This window comes from Corvus cornix, chromosome 3 (assembly GCF_000738735.6).
Source record: "Corvus cornix cornix isolate S_Up_H32 chromosome 3, ASM73873v5, whole genome shotgun sequence".
Lineage (NCBI taxonomy): Eukaryota > Metazoa > Chordata > Aves > Passeriformes > Corvidae > Corvus > Corvus cornix.
Genome location: NC_047056.1, coordinates 25,118,414 through 25,139,887, shown reverse-complemented (window position 1 = coordinate 25,139,887; position 21,474 = coordinate 25,118,414). Strand labels below are relative to the sequence as shown.

The window sequence follows — 21,474 nt, the reverse complement described above, 5'->3', positions numbered from 1 at the left end:
GAAGGAAATACTCCTGAACACATGTAGTTGTTGCAGTTTACCTCTGACGACATCTTTGGGAAACATGCTGAAACCCTCCACAGGTACAAGGGATGCACAAAGCCTACATGTTGCAGTGGGGATCCTGCAACACGCATATATCAAACCAGGAGTCCCGTGGAAAGGAAATATATATGGACAGACAGATTCTTGCTAGCTGTTTCAGAGATGTTTATTTCTCCAGCCGCATGGCCGGAGCTCTGCCCAGGAACTGTTCCAGTCACGGGACCAAGGGTCCTTCTGCCCGCGCAGGGAACACAAACCAACCCATGGGAACGAGGCTGAGCAGGGGCAGGGAAACCCCGTGTCTGTGCCCTCAGGGCCCCTCTCCCAGGGCTACATGGCGGGGGAGGGACCCCAACACCTACAAGCTCTTCACCAGGTGGAAAAGTCATTCTGTGTCAGCTAAGAGATGAAATGAAACAAAAGTTCAACACACATGAACTTTCTGAATGAAGGCAACTGAAAGGTCAAGAGAATAATCGAAGTGATCAGCAAGGTGGTGAGGCACACACCAAAAGTCAACTTCAGATGTGCTTCCAATCAGCTGCTTGTTTTGTGAAAACATCATTTCAACCTTATTTGTTGCACTTGCAAGCTACCGGGATTAGCCTGATACTTAACATGTGCCCTGAGAGTTTGCTCTATCTTTTGCTGGGGCTGTGTTGATGCTTGGCCTTGGTGCTCTGGCTCAGGGTGCTGCATGTTGTGCTTATACATTACAATATTTGTATTCTCTTTTCCTTGGCTTTGCTTCCAGAAATCTATCAGCAAACCTCTAAATATTTTTTTTTTATTGTCTACCATTTTTTCTTCTGTAAAATGATACCTGTAGTGGCTTGAAAGTCAGTAAATGTTTTTTATGTAAACCTGCAAATGCTCATCAAGATGCTTTGACCTCTGTTTAATGTCTTTCTCTGAATTGTTTTCTTTTAATTTCTAGTTACGGTATTTTCCTCATCGTTTGTCTCAAATGCTTTTCTTTAGCTAGCAAGATTTGTGATTTCTACTTTCTAACTTTGTTCTCTCTTACATTTCAAAGTGCTCGAAGCATTCTGATCCTTTACAAAAGTCCTTGCTTAGAAGTGCTTTTTCAGAGACTCAGCTGCTCACACCATGTTTTTTCTAAGAGTTTTTTTATTTTGGTGGTTACTACTCTGACAGATGGAATTCTTGACTCTTCCATTTGAATTTGGTAAGTAATCTCAAAAAAGTTAGGTGGCTTTGGTGTCACTTGTGAGATTGGGATTTAATTTCTTTTTTATTTATAAACAACCAAGAACATTATTGGTTTCTATAGCTAAGATGGAAATATTGCCATTGGAGTTAAACTGAGGTTCAGGACCATTGTTTTAAAAGTAGTGAATTTAGGAGGCAAATGTAAACTTTCTTAGTGTGATGAAACATGATGTGTTCCTTTGAAGTATGTTTCAAGAAACAAGAAGTTTTCATTAATCATGCTTTGAACTTAGTATATGAGTTGACTTTTCATCTCTGACTTGATTAGCTTCAAAATACTATTAATTATAATATTATTTAAAAAATTTTTTTAGACATTCTTTGTAAGCTGCCTTGAAGAAGATCATAACATAAATTTAAGCAGTTGTAAAACCCTTCCTTCCATTTCTAAGCATTTACTCTTGGAACAAATCCTGCTGAAATCACTGGGAGTAAGGGACAATCTGGCCCATGAACTGGGAGAGTTGCTAATCTTATTCTTACCATAGCTGTCTCTTGCCTGGTGTCCTGCTTTGTGTTTGTCAGGCTTATTCTTTGTCAATGTCTTGTTGGTAGATTTAAATAAGTCTTAGAATAGTGAGACACAGTTTTTCCCTGTAGAAATTGTGCCAGTTTGACTCTGCGGCATCCTGAACATCCAGTCATTTTATTATTTTGATTTTAATGACTATTTCCAAATAATGCCTTGATCAACGAGTAGAGACTCTTCTAAATAAAGGTACAGCACTCGTTACCTCCAGTCTTCTGAAATAGCTGTTGTTTACATGTAGTCTGAAATTTTACTTTCCTCACAAGTTGCCTGTGTTTTGGGTCTGGTAATTTAAAAAAAAATTCATATATTGGCAATTCAAAATCTTGCACAGCTGCTCCTCCTTATGACAAAACCAACCAAACACTTCCCTAACCTCAAAAAATCCCAAACCTAAAACAAAACAGTGAACCCCAAGAAGTTTTCAGATTAGTGATCCCCTGATGTTCTGAGCAAAGAAAATTGGTGCAGGAAAATAATAAAGTTCTCCAACAAAATGCCACAGATTTTCTAATTGCTTTCTTTAGGCCCTTCTAATCTAATGCCATCACAGAGTGTTGTATGAGCTTTTTGCTTCTGATGAACTTACTTTTTTTCACCATCTCTCAGCTTGTGATAAACCCTCCAATTCATGCTCCAGCTTCCTGTTCCTGATATGCAGGACACATGTCAGAACAACTGGCCTAACTAGTGATAAAAAACAAACAAACAAACAAAAAAAAAAACCAAAAAAAAAAACCAAAAAACCACACAAAAATAAATAGAGAAACTATAAAATAAAAAATAGACAAGTACAAACACCAACCCAGTATGAGCTTTAGGATGTTAAAATCGAGATTTTGGAGATTCTAGAGATTCAGTTGTCGTGTAAATGAATCTGAGTTTTTTTGTTGCTGCTAGTATAAATTTCTTTGGCTTGTAAAATATTCAGCGGACTCATGGCTGTTTCTCATTAGTGGTGTCTGTCACTAAAATGAATATGTTGCTGAGTGTTCAGTTTCTGGGAAACGTGGTTGAAACACGAGCAGCTCTCTCGATGCAAAGCTCAGAGTCAGATGTTTTCAGAGGGGATGTTCCCCATTAAGTAATGACAGAGAACCATACGGAACACATTACAAATCGAAATACTGATTGATGAAGTGCCTGTGGTCAGCTTTCTACAGAAATGAGAATTTTGAACGTATTATCACGTCAGCATGGAATTGATCTCATGTACAATCACATTTTGTTTTCATTTCTTTTTTGCTTTACAGTCTCACACGTGCTGTTCCAGATCACGTTTATAGTGAGCAGAACCTCAGACTAAAGGAAATAAAGCATCAAGTTTGAGCTCTGATGTTTCATTGATTTAGCCAAGTTCACAGAAGCCAAATATGTCTGGGTTTGTTCACACAGCTGGTGAGCTATAAAGTATTTCTCCCTATAGCAAACTTCTCTCCTCCTTCCAAGAGCTGGGAGATGGGACTCAGAGTTTGCTGGAGCATGCAAGCCTTGGGGAGGGAGAAGCGGTCCCCTGGTCAGGTGGAGCGGGTCTTGTGTGGGATTGCATTTATCAGACTAAAAGCTCCTCTTTGTTTTCTGCAAAGTAGATGCTTTCCTTCTTCCACTTAGCTCATTTGCAGGGGTTCAGTGAGGAAAACCAATTGGTTCTTGCTGACTTTAGGGCAAGATTGCTTGATCTGTTTGCATTCAAGTTACTTATTACTCTAGCTGTAAGTTCACGTTTGTTTCAGATACAGTGACCTCTTCTGTTTTAGATAGAAAGCAAACAGGGCTGATCATATGGAACATGTGTACACAAATTGCAGTGAATGCGTGTCTGAGTCACAGCATATTTAAAGAAAAATATATAGTCAAATGGTAAATTTAGAACCTTGGGTCAAAGAAACTAGCTCCTTTTTTTTTTTTTGCCAAACAGCTCTTAAGTGGTTCTTCAGTAAGAGCCTCAGCTGGAATAGACTTAGACACATATTTAGCACAGCGTTATGAACGCTTGAGTGTTTCTGTTTCTGAGATCCCAACATGAGATTATTAGAGTGGTAAGGCACATCAGGTGTGAGAGCCAAGTTTTGCTTATGCCTTTGCTAATGGAAACTCACTCAAGTGAACAGAGTTGCTTGGTTTACGTTCACACAGCTGAGGGCACAGCTTGGCCTGGGACCTAAAAGTTTGAACATAAGGGAAAAGTAACAATCAAAGTCTGCTAATGCCTAGAGATGTGAGAACAGTGAACTGAGTCTAAAAATTAGAAGTGAGAAGAGAGAAATATGAAGCATTCATGTAAAGCACAGGGGTAAACTTTAGGGTCTATTTTTTCGTAATCATTGATTTCAGCCAATTGGACCTGATTATTCAGAGTTGTTAGGAATGCAGAATCCTTAGCTGTGTTCTCTGAAAATGAAATATTTGAGGCTTACAGCAAAAAATCAAGTCTCTTAGCCCTCTTAAATACATGTAAGTGTTTTTGGTTGGATTTTTTTCTAAGAATTAGCCATGGTAAACTGTCTTTCAGGGATATAATTTCTGCCCTTCAGGCTTCTACAGATGTTCTGTACAAATGCAGAACAAATGTACCTTTCTGATAAGCAATTTGTTACTTTTCACTCTGTGTTTATTCATGTCAGATATGTGCATTGGTATTTAAGCAAACAATGGTGTTTAAGTGCTTAATTATTTCAAAGGATAAATAAATGTGGAATAAAATGAGGAAACATTTACAAGCAGCTGTTCAAGGATATCAGATTTTAAGTTATCTGTAGCCTTCATAATTATTTCAATGTTCTTGTGTTATTAAAAATGTGATGCAGATATCATAGTGATAGTAAAGATGAGTAATTAGATGAGATTCTACTGCCTTTCAGATATTTAAGTCAGGAAAATACTAGAAGTCTTTTTGATAGTGATGGTTAACCATTGGCAACAGTTGGTGGGGGCTGAAGGGCTTCCTGGCAGGACGAAGGTTGAGAGAGCTGCAACTGTCATTCAGATTGCCTTCCCCATGTACAGTTTTCTTATCATACACAAAGACCCTGCAGTCTTCGTGGCTCTTCAGCCCAGCACTATGAGCTCTGCTCTCAGAAATTTTGCAATTGTATTTTCAGTGCTGTCCAGGAATTGCAAGTTTGAGCTTAGATTGGGCGCAGATTAGGAAAGACCCACTGAGCTTTTATCTGGCATGAGCTTCAGATCTTGCAAATCCTGCCAGTCTTGGAGGATCGAATATTCCAAAATCCTCACTGAGTCTGCTCCCCCAGCCCAAGATGAGCAATAGTCCTTATCTGGACAGGAGAGCATCTCAGACCTTGTGTCTATCTCCAGGAGGACTGTCAGTGTGGGACATTCCCATAGTATGCTGTTTGGCCTGGGACAGATGATTGAGGCTTTGGTGCCAGGAAGACTAATTAGTACTGGACTGGGTGCACACATGCACACTTCTGGCAGTGTAACCAGCAGAAGGTTTTGTGACTTCTAGGCTTGCTCTGCTATGACAGGAAGCAAGGGTGTGGTTCCTGTCTCCTGAAGCTGCTCCAAGCAAGGGTTGAGCAGGCTTGCCCTGCAAACCCCTGGCTATGTGCCTGAGCTGCTCTCCTGAGCTGGAACTATCACTGACGTGAATGTGTGGTGAACAAACTTAGAGCTGCAGAATGAGGTCAGTCAAACTGTTTATCTGCAGGCGTGGGCTGCATTTTTTTCTTTCCAGCACTAGGCACCCTAAAACCAATAGACCACCTCAATGAACTTGAGGTTTTCCCATGGATCAGATAAAATAAGGAATTTTTTCTCTTTTTCCTTCCACTGAAAGTTTCTAAGCTTCTACTGGGACCTAAATCAGCAGATTAGGAATCTAGATATTATTGAATTAATCTTCTCCAGAACTTGTTTCTTTCTTGTATTCATGAAGATAGTATAGTTTTGTCTCAGATAAAATTATTCAGACAGCATTACATTAATTGCTATAGCTGTAGTAACCATTTTCCACAAGTATGGGTTATGGACAGAGAAGACTTGCCAATATAGTCATCACTAGTACAGATTTCTATTTCCTTTCGTTACTGTATCTTCTGAATGGCTTTGTTCAGTTTTCTTCCTTTGAAGAGGATTGCTTTATTTTTTTAACTTGCCAAGTCTTATACATTTCAGCAACCTTAAAAAGAATATTTTCAAAATGCTCAAGACTCTCTCTCTTTCTCAGATGTGATCTGGTGCTTACATGTGGGCCTGGAAATGCTGTTACCTGCCAAAACACCAGTCAATCTGGTGTGATACAGACACCTAAATCTTCTGAGACTCTTGATCCCGTATAGAAGATCTGGCACTAGTACAACCATTGAGGTTACTGGTATGTGTTTTTATTGAAAAACATCCCAGTACAACAACATCTATAGACAAAAAGGCATCCTATGTTGTTTCTTCCCTGTACTGCTATTTCCTTTCTAGATTGAAATAGGTGATACTGCTAAGAGTACCAGTATAACTGCACCAATATTGAATGTTGTATTAACTATGTCTGACATCTTGTTGAAAGTTGTGGCAGGCTCCTAAGTGCTAGTCTGTTCTGAAACTGAGATTTAAGGTCTAATGCCACAAAACTTCTTTGCTTTCTTTTTAGATTGAGGCTTTTTGTCTCTTTGGCTCTCTTGGAAGATTTTTCTATGGTTATGTTTATGCTGCCAAACTGAATTGGGATTCAGACTTCCGGTAGGACTTTGGGTATTATATCTGTCTCATAATAATGATAAAACAAGGATTAGGAATAGTGTGAATGAAGAGCAAGGCTTGAAGTTTTTGAAGCAGAACTGTCACCAGAAATGAGTCCATGCTAATGTTACACTTCTTTCTTATGAGAGTTATTTTGAGCTTTCCTAGAATTTTTCAGGCAGTCATCTGAGATCTAAACAGCAAGGCTGCCTAGAAAGTAAACAAAACCTTTTAGATGTGGTGAGCAGATCAGATTGGATATGAGTTCCAAGAATGTACAAAATTAAATCTATTTAATTTAACAACAGAAATGTTACTGCTTAGTGATAGCTCACACATGACTCATCTCCAGTGTTGCAACACCATTAACCAGAGAGATTGGACACAGAGATGACTGATCTTGGCCTTGCTGGGAATATCAGTAAGAAGCCTAACCACTGCCAGTTGTGCTGTTTTTCAGCTCATATGTTAGCTGTATACAGAAAAAATAAATATTCCCTACCAAGTCACACGGAGTAGCACCAAACTATTACAGCTGCTGGATTGCCATGGCTGCTCCAGGACTCATCCTTTTAGAATACCACAGCTGGGTGACCACATCTGGCCACCAGAATGCAACTTGGGCTCTACTGTTTCAACAGAAAAACTGGTTTGGACCTGGGCTTCCTAGTCAGGATCATGTATTGACCTGTCATTTCAGTCTTATTAGGCTATTGATTATGTAACTCTATTCATTACTATTTTCCAGAGTGACATGAGATTTCCACCACATTTTCCTTTTCTGGAGTGGTGTAGGACACAACTCTCTCTCCTCAAAAAAAAATCACCAGGCCTCTTCTTTTTCTGACCATCTCACCTGTATGGTTCAAAATTATCTTTGCTAGAAGACTCGGCAGTTACTGCAAAAACAATCATGCATTGTACAGTTTCGCTTCTTTTTATCCCTCTGATTTTTTTTCTGAGTTGTCTGATTACTGAAAAAGCATCAAATACAAAAGCAGAACATAAAGCAAAGGTAGGACTTTTCATTTGCTCGGGGCCACTTGGCTCCCAAGAGATCTGAAACAAGAGGGCCCTTCTAAATCTGAGAGAAAGAGCATGTTTTTCTGTAAATGCTCTCACATTCTCTCTTGCTCTCACTTGCTTTAAAGCATACATCTGACACAAATTAATCTGCCGGGTTTTTGGTCATTTCCCATCCGCTGCTGGGGCAAATTAGACTTGCTGATGTTGTTTTGGCCTAACCCTGAAGCAGCATGAAAGGAATGGCCCAGAGGGAGAGCGAGTATGTTCTCCTTGGCTCTTCTTCCATGTACTCTCCAGTCTGTTCAACAGAAAAATTAGTTCAATTGGCCTGAAAGGCACTGAGAGATTGAAAACCCCTCTGTAGTACCTTAAAGAACCAAAATTACTTAATTAATGTGGAGACCATTATGTGAGGTTACCATATGAATGACTAAGTGGACTGCCTGAGTTACAGAGCAGGAAAAGAGGAAAGGATATCTGAGGTCAGACTTGTCAGGGTAAAGGAATCCTAAACAATGAGGGCATTGGTTTAAGATTTGAGGAAGAATTTGAAAAAGAGCCCTGAGAGTGAAATTAAATGAAGCATGGGAGAGTATTAGTGGAGATTAGCAGTGCAGTGAAGGAACCAAGAGCAGACTGCCAATCGCCCCTAAGCACAGGCAACTTTAACTGGGCTGATGCAGACAGGAATTAGGCAGTACTGGAGTCTGACTGAAAACTGTTTTCTTGAGCAATGTTAAAGAGTTTCTCTTCCACACCCCTTTCTTTCACTGACTTCTGAAAGTGAACATGCCCCCATCTCAGATGCATGTGGGTTTTTTTGTTGGTTGGTTGGTTTCCTTGGGTTTTTTAGTTTTTTTGCCAGGCAGACTTATGACAGAAGCAGATAAAGCAGAGTCAAGATTTGAAAACCACTTGGGCACTTTCAGTGTAAATGTGATATTCACTTAGTAGCATGGGATTGTCATTGCAAATGTGCTGCTTCAGATGAGGAGAGGACAAAGCCTAGTGAAACTAACGAAATTAGTAGCTGTGCTTACAGTTGAAGTCTGGGAGACGTTTGCTTACATATAGATACGGGTTTAGTGAAAGCTAGGCTGTTTTTCCAAAACATCAATGCTTACAGTGGTCTAAATTTTTCAGTGCTCTTTGAGGCCATTTCAAAATTTTTCTCCTTGGAGTTTTTCTTATTATAGTTTCCAGAAAGCAGTATCTGTGATACACCAAGTATCCATAGCACAATAACCAGCTGAAGGTGGTAATATTTCGTAAGGTGACTGCAGTACTTATTGGCTTTGGTTTCATTTGCTGTCTTTTTGAAACAGTACTCATATATTCTGGAGTAAAAATCCTGACTGCTGGATAGGAGTTGCTAGTGCTTTTCCTATCAGCTACAAGCAGAATTGTTGCTAAAAGCAAGGGGAAAGTGAATCATCTCTCTGAAAATACTTTTAGTGTGTGTTAAGTTTTACAGAAGACAATGGACTAGATCTTGAGTAACATTTGCAAAACCATCCAGAGAATCCCAAAGTAATACCTGCCAGAGCCTGTAGGAAGTCAGGGGTCATATCTAGATCACGTTTTTCAGATATAACTAATGCCCCCAATTGATTGTGTGGTTTGGGAGGACCTCACAACTTTGGAGAACAGTAATTCAGTGCTTTGGTGTTAAATGCTGCTGTACTGGGATAATCAAGAGCTGGTTGAACAGCTGGAAGCAGCTCTTTCTTGTGGGAGTGGTGAGACACTGGAACAGATTGCCCAGAGAAGCTGTGGATGCCCCATCCCTGAAAGTGTTCAAGGCCAGGCTGGATGGGGTTTTGAGAAACCTGGTCCAGTGGAAGGTGTCCCTGTCCCTGGCATGGGGTTGGAACTAGGTAGTCTTTAAGGTCCCTTTCAAACCATCCTATGATTGTATGGATTAATGCCCATCTTTAAAATGCTGCATTGTATCTTTAGCAATAAGTACTCTGGGTAATGCTGTGTTTTACAGCTGTAAGTCTCCAACACTGGGGCTTAGACTTCCAAAGCAGCTCCTACATTCTCTTGGGGCATCAAGGGGACCTGTGTGCCTAAACTGCCTCTGAGTAATGGACTGAAGTGCTTATGTAACCTCGTGAAGAGTCATTCCTAAAACTTGAGTGGTTTATGTCCCTAAAACATCTAGGTGCTTCTGGGAATGGGGGTTGTGGGGAGAGGGGGAGGTGAACCGTGACTGTCTGCAATCCTAACAGCTTTCAAGGGGCACTGAAACTGCTGTCTGGCTGGTGTTCTGAAATGGAGTGAATTAGTGGAATCCACACAAATGTTACTTCATTGCATAAACTGCATTTCAGAAGCAGATTGGATGACATTTTTCAGTGCTCCCTTTTGCAGCAATTGTTTCATTTCTCTGCAAAGAATAATTTAAGTAACTGGAATTTTCCTGCAGGATAGGAAAAAATTACCCCCCTTCCAGCCCATTCTTTTTTATTTTCCCATCTATTAATTTAATTGAAACCAAAATTGTATGAAATATTAAATACCATTAGAGACCTCCCATAACTAGGGCTAGAGCTGTGTGGGGAGCACTTTTCTAACCTGCACAACCTTTTTGTTTTCCTAAACTTTCCTGTTCTGTTCTGAGACAAAACCAAGCCCCTTTAAAGGCAGAAGTACCCGTGCTTGTGTTGCTGCACGGGTGTTAGCATTATGAGAGTGGTATGTAACCCCTCAGAAGTTTCAGCTTCAAAATACTTCATTTTCTTCTCAACCAAAGAAAAGGTTGCTAAAAAAAGTGAACCGTTCCATGATTTCATTCTCTCTCCAGAGCTTGAACAGGCATACTAGCAGGGCACTGCCCTTCAGCGGAGTGCTCTGCAGGTTAATGTGAAGGCCATGGGAAGTCTGAAGTTGGTAGGAATCAACACAGAGCATGGCCCCACATGTACTTAGCCAGCCTTCCTTCAAAACACACCTTGCAGACTGGTTGAGTGAGGATTGAATTCCCCTTGGGAAGCAATGTTGTTTTGGGAGACTTGAGACTCAGTCACGTTCCCTACAGCTGTCATGCAGGACTTCACTGGGAGTTTTTCAAGCTAGGCCTAGCTGATATGTCCCACCTGCTCTAGAGGAGTTGTGTGTGAGGTGTGAGTGTGCTTAAGCTGTGTGTGAGGTGCTTAAGCTGTGCTTTGCAGAGGAGGCGAGCTCAGGCAGTCAGCTGCGGGTGCAGCTGCGAGGCGGAACTACCTGTGGTGTCACAGATGAGGCCAGTCCATGATGGCATGTGAATTTGGGCACAGCAGAAAGCTGCCAGGAAGCCCTCCAGAAAAAAAACCCTGGCCGAATCTGTGTCTGCATTTTTTTTTTTGTTGTTGTTGTTGTTGTTGGGGTTTTTTGGTTTTGGGTATTTTTCATGCAAAAGAAAATCACAGCATATAAATGAGAAACAAAGATGAAGCTAAAGTCGTTTTGCTTAACTCTAGAGCTAAACAAGCTGACAGAGGAATTGCACACCCTCCAAACAGTCTGCATTGCTTCTGCTAGCAATAACATATGTGATGCTCCTGCTAATTCTGACTTGACCACGGTGTTACTCAATATGTTGTCCTGCACTGATTGCTCAACATAGGGCCTAAACAGAGTTAACAGCCGAGTGTGACTTTCTGTTAACGTAATGTATGTTGGCCAAATTTTGCCAGCTATTAATCTAATCAGTACTGGAGGACATCTTTAGCTAAGAATACTTTTTCTATGAAATATGTTGCAGGCAATGTATTCCTGAGCAATAAACTACTGCTGTTTCTCCACTCCCATCTGAATAACACACAGTTAACTTTTTATTGAAAGATTTTTGTGTTACTTCAAACAGACTTTAACCCTGATATTGCTTCTTCATGAAATCTAATTTAAAAAATGTGATTTCATTTTAAGAGGTTTTTCTCTGTCCTAGCCAGTTCATAGCAATTAGAAATCCTTTGCCTTAGAGCCTGCATAGGAGAGACTTGGATTACTTAAACTTTCAAGTCTTTTTCATGGGCGAACCACAAATATATTAATTTTCAATGATTCACAAATTAAGCCGATGAAAATAAAGGCAGGGAGGCTGGTATCTTCATACTTTCCAAGAGTTTGTGAAGGTTTTGGGGTTTTTAAAAATTATTTTAAAAAATGGAAAACAGCCAAAATCAAGAAAAAATGAGGGACACATGAAATAAAAAAACCCTACATAGTTCTTTTAAAGGATTCTGAATAACTAATCCATCATTAAGATTCCTTTTAATGGCTGGTGCTCCTTCTAATTGGTTAAACTACTTAAGAAACTATTTCAGTGCAATCATTAGCATAGAAAGCCTGATTGTTTATGCCTTTTGATCACTGATGGCTATCAGGGAAGAAGCTGGATTTTAATATTCTTGAGAAAGATGTGTAGAGTTCTGCCTGCCATCCATGCTTCTTGCTTGTAATACTATATGCCTAAGATCTTTAAGTTGCATGGAGATATCATCTTATTTCCTCTCATCAAATATTTTCATAATAAATGCCCTTTTTGTACCATCTATTATCTGCTATCCAAGGAGTTCCTTGGGAATCAAATAACTTTGAAGAAAGAGGGAAAGAACATGTTCTTTTTGTAGGTTGTGGGTACTATATATGTCGCACCTTGGAGACAAATACTGGCTTTGGGATTTTTGATGATGCATCTGACTTCCTCTGGTTCATTGTGAATTGTTGTAGGGGCTAAAACCATCTGCCGTCTGGATTTCTTCTCTCATATTTGACCCAGGTCAAAAAGATCCACCAGAGCGGTGATAAAGGTATTTACGCAAAGAAATGTATGTGCTGGTTTTGGTTCGGCGAACCAAAGGCGTGTTCTTTTGCTTTGAAAATTGAGAAGGAATCCTTTCAGGTGAGGCTTTCCTGCAATGTTTCTACTGTTTCTAGCCTTGAGACATTGTTGCCTTACTGGGTTTTGCCTTTGGTTCTTTCAAATCAGCCCAGAGGCAAGACGCATGCTGTGAAGAATGACAAATTATAAACTGGCTGCTCTGATGACACACTTTCATATCCAAAATAGTCCATGGCATTTGTCATGGGCTAAATTCATTCTTAGTGTTGGTGGGCGCTTGGTCCTTAGTGACACCTGGTAATAGAAGTCAAAGAATGAGGAACTGTTGTCTCCCTGAAAAGCAGGGAGGCCCTGCAGAGCAACACCAACAAATTAGAGAACTGGTCAATCACCAGCCATGTGAATTTCAACAAGAGAAAATGTTGGATTCAGCACCTGGGATGGGACAACCCTGGATGTGCAGACAGACTGGGGAATGAGATGCTGGAAAGCAGGACTGTGGAGAGGGACCTGGGGGTCCTGGTCAATGGAAGGTTGAATGTGAGTCAGCAGTGCCCTGGCAGCCAGGAGCCAACCATGTCCTGGGAGGCATCAGGTACAGCATCGCCAGTCGGGCAAGGGAGGGATTGTCCTGCTCTGCTCTGTACTGGGGCAGCCTCACCCTGAGTGCTGGGGGCAGTTCTGGGATTCACAATATGAAAAAAGACATTAAACTCTTAGAGAGTGTCCAAAGGAGGGCAACCAAGATGGCGAAGGGCCTTGAGGGGAAGCCATATGAGGAGTGGCTGAGGTCACTTGGTCTGTTCAGCCTGGAGGAGACTGAGGAGAGACAGTCACAACTTCCTTGTGAGGGGAAGAGGAGGGTCAAGCACTGCTCTCTTCTCTGTGGTGCCCAGTGACAGGACCCGAGGGAGTGGCCTGAAGCTGTGTCAGGGGAGGTTTAGGTTGGATATCAGGAAAAGGTTCTTCACCCAAAGAGTGGTCAGGCACTGAACAGGCTCCCCAGGAAAGCGGTCACAGCACCAAGCCTGACAGAGTTCAAGAAGCGTTTGGACAATGCACATGGTGTGATTCTTGGGGATGTGCAGTGCAGGGCCAGGAGTCGAATGCTGTGATCTTTGAGGGTACCTTCCAACTCAGCTTATGCTATGATTCTGTGAAATTCCTTAGAAACTATAATTTTACTATCAGGGATCTGTAACTGTATCTTTTCTCGACTGAAACCAGCAAGAACTTCATACTGAAGAAAGCCATTCTGTGTGCACACATGAAGCTGAAATTTTGATCTAGAGAGGAACTGTACTGGTTGTACAGTCCTGCTGCTGCCTTGGGCAGTAGCCAACAGTAAAGCTGATTTTTAAAGTCTGTCAAATCTAGTGTCAAAACATTCTTTGTTAGGTAGGTAGATAGGGGCATTTTATGCTAATCTGCTTTGGAGCAAGGCTAGAAAGCAGTTTTTAAAACCGCACTTGTTTCTGAATTCAACACTATGTTTCATGAATCATAAGCTCACACTGTGCTCATAGGTAGGCTCCATTATTTTGAGCTGTCTCTCAAAATGTTGATGGGAGCTCACCCACGGAAGTTGAGCTCAGTGAATAATGACGCAGTGAATTATTATGATACATTTTGCTTATGTTCAGGATCTCTTCAAGAAAATTTATTTGGGGGGGGGACTATTTCACACTGATGAGCAACTTCAATGTCCTGGAAATATGAGCTGTGCTGTCTAGCTACTCTCCGCCTACACGTGCTCCCATGCTGCTCTGGCACAGAGGCTGGAGGATGCAAATGAAACCTTTGGTTCTGGAAAGCCACATCTCCCACTCTCCCTCTCCCCCATGTCCTGCTTTCTGCTAGCGTGTTTGCCAGTAAAAGTCAGCCCTGTGAACATTTGCAGACACCAGTCAAAAAAACAGGCCAGGAACAGCAACAGTTAAAGCTTAACAAAAAAAAAGTTAATAGTCACAGAAAATAGGTGGGTTTTGTTCCCCATACACCTCCCTCTCAGCTGTCCTCTTAGGAGCATTTTGCTGGGAAGGAAAATAGTTACCATGACTGCTGTTACAGGTTGCTAAATGTTTGATTTAGGCAAAGCTTTCAGGTTGAATTCCTTACTTTTGCTTACGCAGACCCTACAGTGTCTTTTGGAAAACCCTTTCCAAAAGGTCTCTGAATCATTGTAACTTAGTTGCATCAAAAAGTTCAGCTGCAGTCATTCATTTCCAGTCAGGGCCATGGCAACTTAGCCTGTAAAGGAAAAGAAACCTGAGGAGGGCAGTTGTTTCAGAATGAAAGGTGTGATGGCTGCCCACTCTGCTATTTAGTCAGAAGTCTTGTTTAACACTGTCCTGAGTTACAGGAATGCATTTAGCACCCTGTAATGCTGTGTACCCCCCTCAGCATGTATTTGGAAAGCAGCTCTGAGCAATCACAGGGAGAAGAGACAGTTTCATGAGGTGAGTGGGAGGTTATCCCTAACTACAGCTGTGTTAAACCAGCATTTTACTTCAAACCCTTCTGCTCATGTGCATGATTCATTCAATATGCTATGTGGTTATCTACCTGACTTGCAAACTTCTCTGGTGAGGAGGAGATGCCTAGCTTGGGGAAGTAGCTATGGTAACAATTCATATAAAGTTCTGATGATTATCAGAACAAAAGATAATGCTTAATTTGCTGACTGCTCAGGCCTCCAATTCTGTAATGCACAGAAAAGTAGATACACACACTGCCCACTTATCAGAGAGGGATTAAAGCTGAGTATCTAAAGCATTTGACAAATCTCTCTAGAATCAAATGCATAAGTTACCATTAGTATAGGAATTAATAGGTTTTTTTTAATACAGGAGAAGAAAAGCTACAAATCGCTGCCACACATTAAAAACACTTTTGTGGGCCTGAAAGTTTTCTTTTGACTATACCACCTGGCCTAAAAGGTTTCTTTCTCACAGTACAAACCCTGCCTCAGAAACATCATGGGTTATCACTTATTTCCAAATTCTCCCCTCGGAACAGACTGTAGGTCTCTGTGTTTCAGTGCTGGAAAGCCACAGTTTTGAGTGGGACCCATAATTAACAGCTCTGCAGCTAAGTCTTAAACATTTTTCTGTGCAAGGGGACCCAAAGTGTCTGTAGTTCACTCTTGATCCCTGTGCTTAAATTAAGGGCTGCTATTAATTTAGATCCAGACCTAACGTGGTTACCTTACCCTCAACAATAAAGTTCAAACAGTTACAGCTCTCCATTACTTTACTGGGTAACCTCATACATAAATTTCCTGTTTATCGTTCCTCTGAAAACTCGATGAGGAAGAAGTGAAACAGAGTTCTTCAGAGTAAACTCTGGTCTGAAGCATCACAGCTTCAAATGATCAAAATGGCTTGCCTTTTTTGTGACCTGAGCTTAAAGAGCACATACCTACCCATTTTACTTCTAAAAAAGCAGGCTAGACTGCAAAGGAGTTATTTGAAAGAAACATTAACGTTCTGAAAACACAGAGAGTGTCCTTCCTATAAAGGGCTTGTTCTAAAGCAGCAGACCTGGCAGGTCTTAAAAGGCAACATGGGAATTTGATAGGTTTCTTTGTTTAATTAAAGGAAATTATTTACCTAAATTGCAACTCTCTGGTGGATAGAGCTGCAGGTATCACACAAGATTTTCTGCCTACTGGCTGTTTTCAGTAGGTGCTGAACTATATTGTATTCTCATTTCAGTGTAGGAGATTTCTATTTTTAAGAAACTAATAGACAATGGTTACATTCCATACTGTTATATTTATTTATTTCCATTTTAAAACTTTGACTTTAACAAGTTTTCATCATCTCATAGGATTTTTCATGGTGATTTACACTGCTTAATATTCTGTAACCAGTAGCAGGCACTGGTCCCCAACTTCCTTTTGTGCTCTGAGCACCTGATATGGGAAGCTTTTTTAGCTGACTCGGTTTTGTACTGTCTTGAGCAAATACTTGCTAAACATTTTCCATCACTAGATTTAATACCATCAGTGCAGCACCTGGCACTGTCCTGACTAGCAGGGATCACTTTTGAGGCTTAGAACACCTGGCTATTTTACTCTCGCTGTTTACTGGACCATTTTTATAACATTGGTCTCAGAAACATTTCTGTAACCATCAGCTCCTTTTCAGATGCTTTTAAATGTTCCCAGTGATGAGCTGGCACAAACAGTCATGCTATGTGATAGAAAATCAGTCCAGAAGGTGCATTTCACAAGCTGGTATTTTAAAAAATTCTACTTTTCCCCTGTTCAACTGCCTGGTCACATCTGTTTGGCTATATCCTTGTAATCTGATGAAACTGATAGAGTAAATGTTTGCGATGAATAATTCAAACCCTTCTGAACTCCCCAGCTCTTTACTTTCCCCACAGATTTCCATCTGATTTAAAGAAATGGGTTTACCCCATGGTATTGTTTAGCAATCCAGATGCACCAATCCTGAGCTGAAAAGGTTATATTTTAGGAGGAATGTAACTGTTGAAAGTACATAATTAATCTTTTCAGTGTGCATCCTTATTTCCCTTGGGATGAAGACATTAAATTTGGGCTTGTATTTTGAGTTATGTAGGAGGCTTAAAAATTAACAGGGAAGGTTTTGAATCAGTCAGTATCAGAATCTTTTCAAAGTAGCCCCAGCTAAAATTATTATCATGTTCATTGCTCTTCTGCTATAGCTTTTTTATTGAATGTAATAAGAATATTTTCTTTTAATGTGATAATAATAGGCTGATAGTTGCATTTCATTTTGCACTGCATTTCCATATCTCAAAATCTGCTGTTATCTGCTTCCCCTAAAAGATATGCAGAAGAATTCCCTGCCTCCTTTGCAGTCTGTGTCCGTATTTCTAGACATGCTTTATCACCAAAACATTCCTGTTTACATATTCAACTCATACAACACAGTACACAAATTGCTACCCATAGAATAAATTCAGGTATGAACATTGTATAATTAACTCCAAGACTTCCAAATTACATATTGTACTAATTACATATAAAGAGGCAAATTACATGGCCAGAGTTGCCTGTTGCTGCTTGTGCAAGTTTGCAAAGCACAGAGCCTCCTTTATCTATACTGTGATTCTCCAGCTATCAGCCTACTGAGGTTTGATGACTCAGAAGCAACTTTTCCTAAGGTTAATACAGGTCACTGGAGCATCCTTGGCAATTTAAGTTGCAGCTTTCTTAAATCCTGACTCAGTTAGGTTTCTGATTCTTGGTTCAGACTCACGACCTTACTTTGTTTTCCTGATTAGACCATGGAAGTTGAAAAATACTGTTGGAAAGTCTGTGTGGGAGAAGCATGTTTTCCATACCATTTTATTGCAGTCAATGAGATTCTCAGTGCTAGGCCACTTCATTAAAAGTTGGATAACAACTTTTAAACACTCATTCGTGACAGTGTTACAAAAGTCATGTAGTGATATTAGAGGAACAAAGATGAAAGTGTTTTCAAGAGACTATCTTGATGGAGCTGAAAAAATAATTTACCCAACATTTCAGGTGATAGTTTTCTCTTTCATTTACTAACTAGGACTTAGGCAGGTTACTGTCTGGAGTCTGAGTATCACAACATTTGGAGTGATACAACAAAAAACTGCAGGAATGTCCAGATCAAAGTGCAAAAGCAAAACTACACATTTGTGCATATCTTCTTGATCCTAACACCACTGAATCTAAACGTTTTGATATTATCTAAAACCACCATGCCTTTCCAAAATTAACCCCAAAGTTGGAAACATTGCAAAGGGATGAATTGCAGAAAGCTCTGGCATTGCACTGTCATTCCAATCCTGTATTTTGTGGACTTTGAGCATCTCATCTATGTTGTACGTCATGGGGATATTGTGCTAGAGAGGGGAGATTTAAAGCAAGAATAATTACAGGGGGTAATGTATATTTCCTTCAAAAGCATAGTGGCACTTTTGGAAGAAACTAAGTAGCATGGAAAGGTAATAGTTTGGAGAGTCACACATGAAGGAGGCAGCAGTATTGTATTCAGCTTTGTGTTTGAGTTAACCTTCCTAGGCAATGAAATGCATGTATGTAACATGGTGTGATTCTTGGGGCTGTCCTGTGTAGGGCCAAGAGATGGACTTTGATGATCCTTTTGGGTCCCCTCCAGCTCAGGATATTCTATAATCCTATCAATGTTTCTGTCAGTATGGACTCCCAATATAGCACGTCAAGCATGCTTAACGGTCATGCCTGTTTTCTGGCAACAAGTTATTGGGGACCCCTTTAGAAACAGAGGATCTAGGCCCTCAACCCTATAACCACCCAGGAGAAGACAGGGTTACCTAAATTAAGTTTGAATAAATAGCAAGTAAGTGTGCTAGACTAGGGGCCTTCAATGATCCCTCTCATTTCTCATAAGAAAAGCCAGCCTCGTTGTGTTAACAGTATAACATCCTTCTGTGATTAAAAGCACTTGTAAGGCAATGCCAGCATGCTTCTGTTTGCATCCAAATAATAATCAAGATCTCATGCAGTGATGATTTGTTGTCAGCTATTTTTCCTGCACTAAACAAGTCTGACACTAGCAGCCCACGAACTAATTAACTCAAGTATCTGACATGGGAATCTACATTATAGCAATCAGCAGAATATCCACAAAACTGAAATAACCAGCCAAGTGGACTGATGTCCTGGGCAGATGAAGAGTGTCTCCTTGAGGTAGAAAAGAAGGAAGAAGAATGTTGATAAATGGGATTTCCACTCTCCCACCCCATAAATTCATCTCTTAGGGTTTGGTTTTTTTTTAAACAAAACTTCAAAAGAAAACACTGAGCTGAATACTTTAGGTAGAATATTGGCAACTTGAACTTTTATTTCCTTGTTAATTTCTATCTCCCTCTTCCAACCTTTCTGGTTTACCTTTACCCTCTTCTTAACATGCAGAAATGGGTTCTGGCATCAGTTTGCTTTTAATATCTGCCCAAGTTCCTTGATGAGACAAGATTGTGGGATGCCTTGCTGTTCAACACCTTTTATTTTTCCCTTGTGGGACTGTTGGCATCAGACACTCCTGGGGCAATCAGAGAAGCAGCAAAACCTTTAGGAATTCAACAGTGTGGGTAAAGCATTCCAGCATAGGCTGGAAGAGTAGAGCTGCCCAAGATGAAAAGGTAACAGGAACAAACGGAATAAACAGGACATTAGTATTTTGACACCTTGTCAAGTTGCTCATATTTCAGGTTTTTTTCCCTGTATGTCTTACAGAGTTAAAAGAACACTCATTGTTTTGCTATCGCTCCCACTGTACTCAAGTCAAGCTACAGATTCTCAGTCCCTTTAAGAGTGGGGCCTGGGTTGTTTTCTAATCAGGGACAAAATATTCCATTAATATCCTCTCATCACTGTAAAACTGAAAGTGAAAATTCCCTTTTTTTAAAAAAAGAGACACAATTGTATGCCTCATGAGCAAGGAGTAGATATGTATAGCTAGGTCTATGCAGAAAGTCTAGTTTCTTAGCTAAAGGCAGGCCTCAGGAGAGCTAATAGAGACATAATTTTTTTTTTAATTTAAAGCAAATTAGACCCCTTTTGAGCAGCCAGACAAGAGCTGTAGGGTCCATATCCTTCAAGGAATTTAAGCTTTTGGCTCACAGGATCATATTTGCTCACTAAAATAAAATGCTTGTGGGCACTATTTGCTAGAGAGTCACCTTTCTCAGTAAGAGACTCTTGGGTACCGCAAGCCAATCAGAAAATATGCAGAAAAGAGGGCTGTTTCTGAAAACTTCTCTCTTTGCTGAGTGTCTCTTCAAAAGCAGGGGTTTCTCTCCAAAGCTGCAGTGCAGTGATCTGTTCCCACCTGTCTTTTGTATAGCAGATATTGACACAGAGTTAGAGTTCTAAAAGGTATTTCTGACCTTCAAAGATGGGGGTCTTAGAGGTGAATCATTCTGTTTTAACTGAATTTATTTCATAGAAAGGGAATATAAGATTCATTAACTCCCAAGATAATATAAGGAGAGGGATAAAAGATTCGTCAGAACTGCAGGGAGCATGCAGACAACTTTGTGGCACAGGAAGTCTGAATAGCTGTGTTTAAATCAGTAACAAGCATATCCACAATTATAATTGTCTAGATCAAGAACTTAGATTTGGGGCTTGGACCACTCCTCAGCTATTAAGGAGGGAGTCTACACTGTCATTCAAAAGCCTCATTACATCAAACACATCAATTTGCTGTCAGCTGATCTACCTCCAGTTACAATAATGTCACTGCAGTAGCATTGATCTCAAGATCTGAGCATACTCTGCTGAAATCAGCGCTGTGCTGAGCCAGAAGAGAAGAGTTAGCCACCCTTTTGCCTGCTCTTGAGCTCTTAAACTGCCCTGAGTTGGCTGGTGTTGGTAGCCCACAGAAATCTGGTTCTAAACTGTATATTTTGGGTCTGTCCAGTTAACCTTCAATGTAAGCTGAATGTGTAAATGGCTATGTGAAGTTGCATCTTTTGAAAGTAGACATGAAGCTGGCTTTACCACTTACTCTCTCCAGCTTTGAAATTATTTCAGCTTCTTGGCCAATTCCAAACAATGACTAAGCAAAGAAGGGGGAACAAAAACCCCAAACCCAAAATAAACCACCATAAGCTTGAACTCCTTTTGCCTTGCTGCTGTTTGATTGGGAGCTGACATGACAATTTGGTTGTACAGTTATGAGAGTGTTAAATTACATTTATTGAGAAATAATTTTTGCAGCAATGCATACAGTTTTTCTTGCTCACTTTTGTTTTGACCTATAAGATTTCACTACAGCATTCCTTTCCAGGTTACTGCTGTGCAATCCAAGTGTTATTCATCAAATTAATTTCTGCTTCTGCTGGGTCTTCCACAGTGTTTTCTTTTCTTTTTGTTTTCCACATATTGCTTTCATCCTGCCTTGGGTCATTTACTATTATTCAGTTAATCCTCTCTACCAGAGTGGCAAATGAGACTGGCACTGAAGGTATGCCTGCTGCTGATTCCCAGCAGCTTTTTATGTCATAATTGCAGCAGAGGACGTTGCGAAAATGAAGTTAATCCTTGTAACACAGTATGTCTGTTAGCTATATGAAAAGTGATTGTGAGTAAGTCTGTATCAGC

General features: G+C 40.4%; 1 long non-coding RNA gene across 3 annotated transcripts in view; it reads left to right on the top strand.

Moving 5' to 3' along the window:
• Positions 1-337: 337 nt before the first annotated feature.
• Positions 338-21,474, top strand: part of LOC109143813 — a 78,351-nt gene continuing 57,214 nt past the window's right edge. Inside the window, exons 1-4 of one of the 3 annotated variants that reach the window (XR_005604291.1) lie at positions 338-1,234; positions 3,061-3,205; positions 6,000-6,146; positions 6,417-6,505. This is a non-coding gene — a long non-coding RNA (uncharacterized LOC109143813). The remainder of the gene's footprint in view (positions 1,235-3,060; positions 3,206-5,999; positions 6,147-6,416; positions 6,506-21,474) is intronic. The other 2 variants (XR_005604292.1, XR_005604293.1) reach the window with 2 other exon arrangements.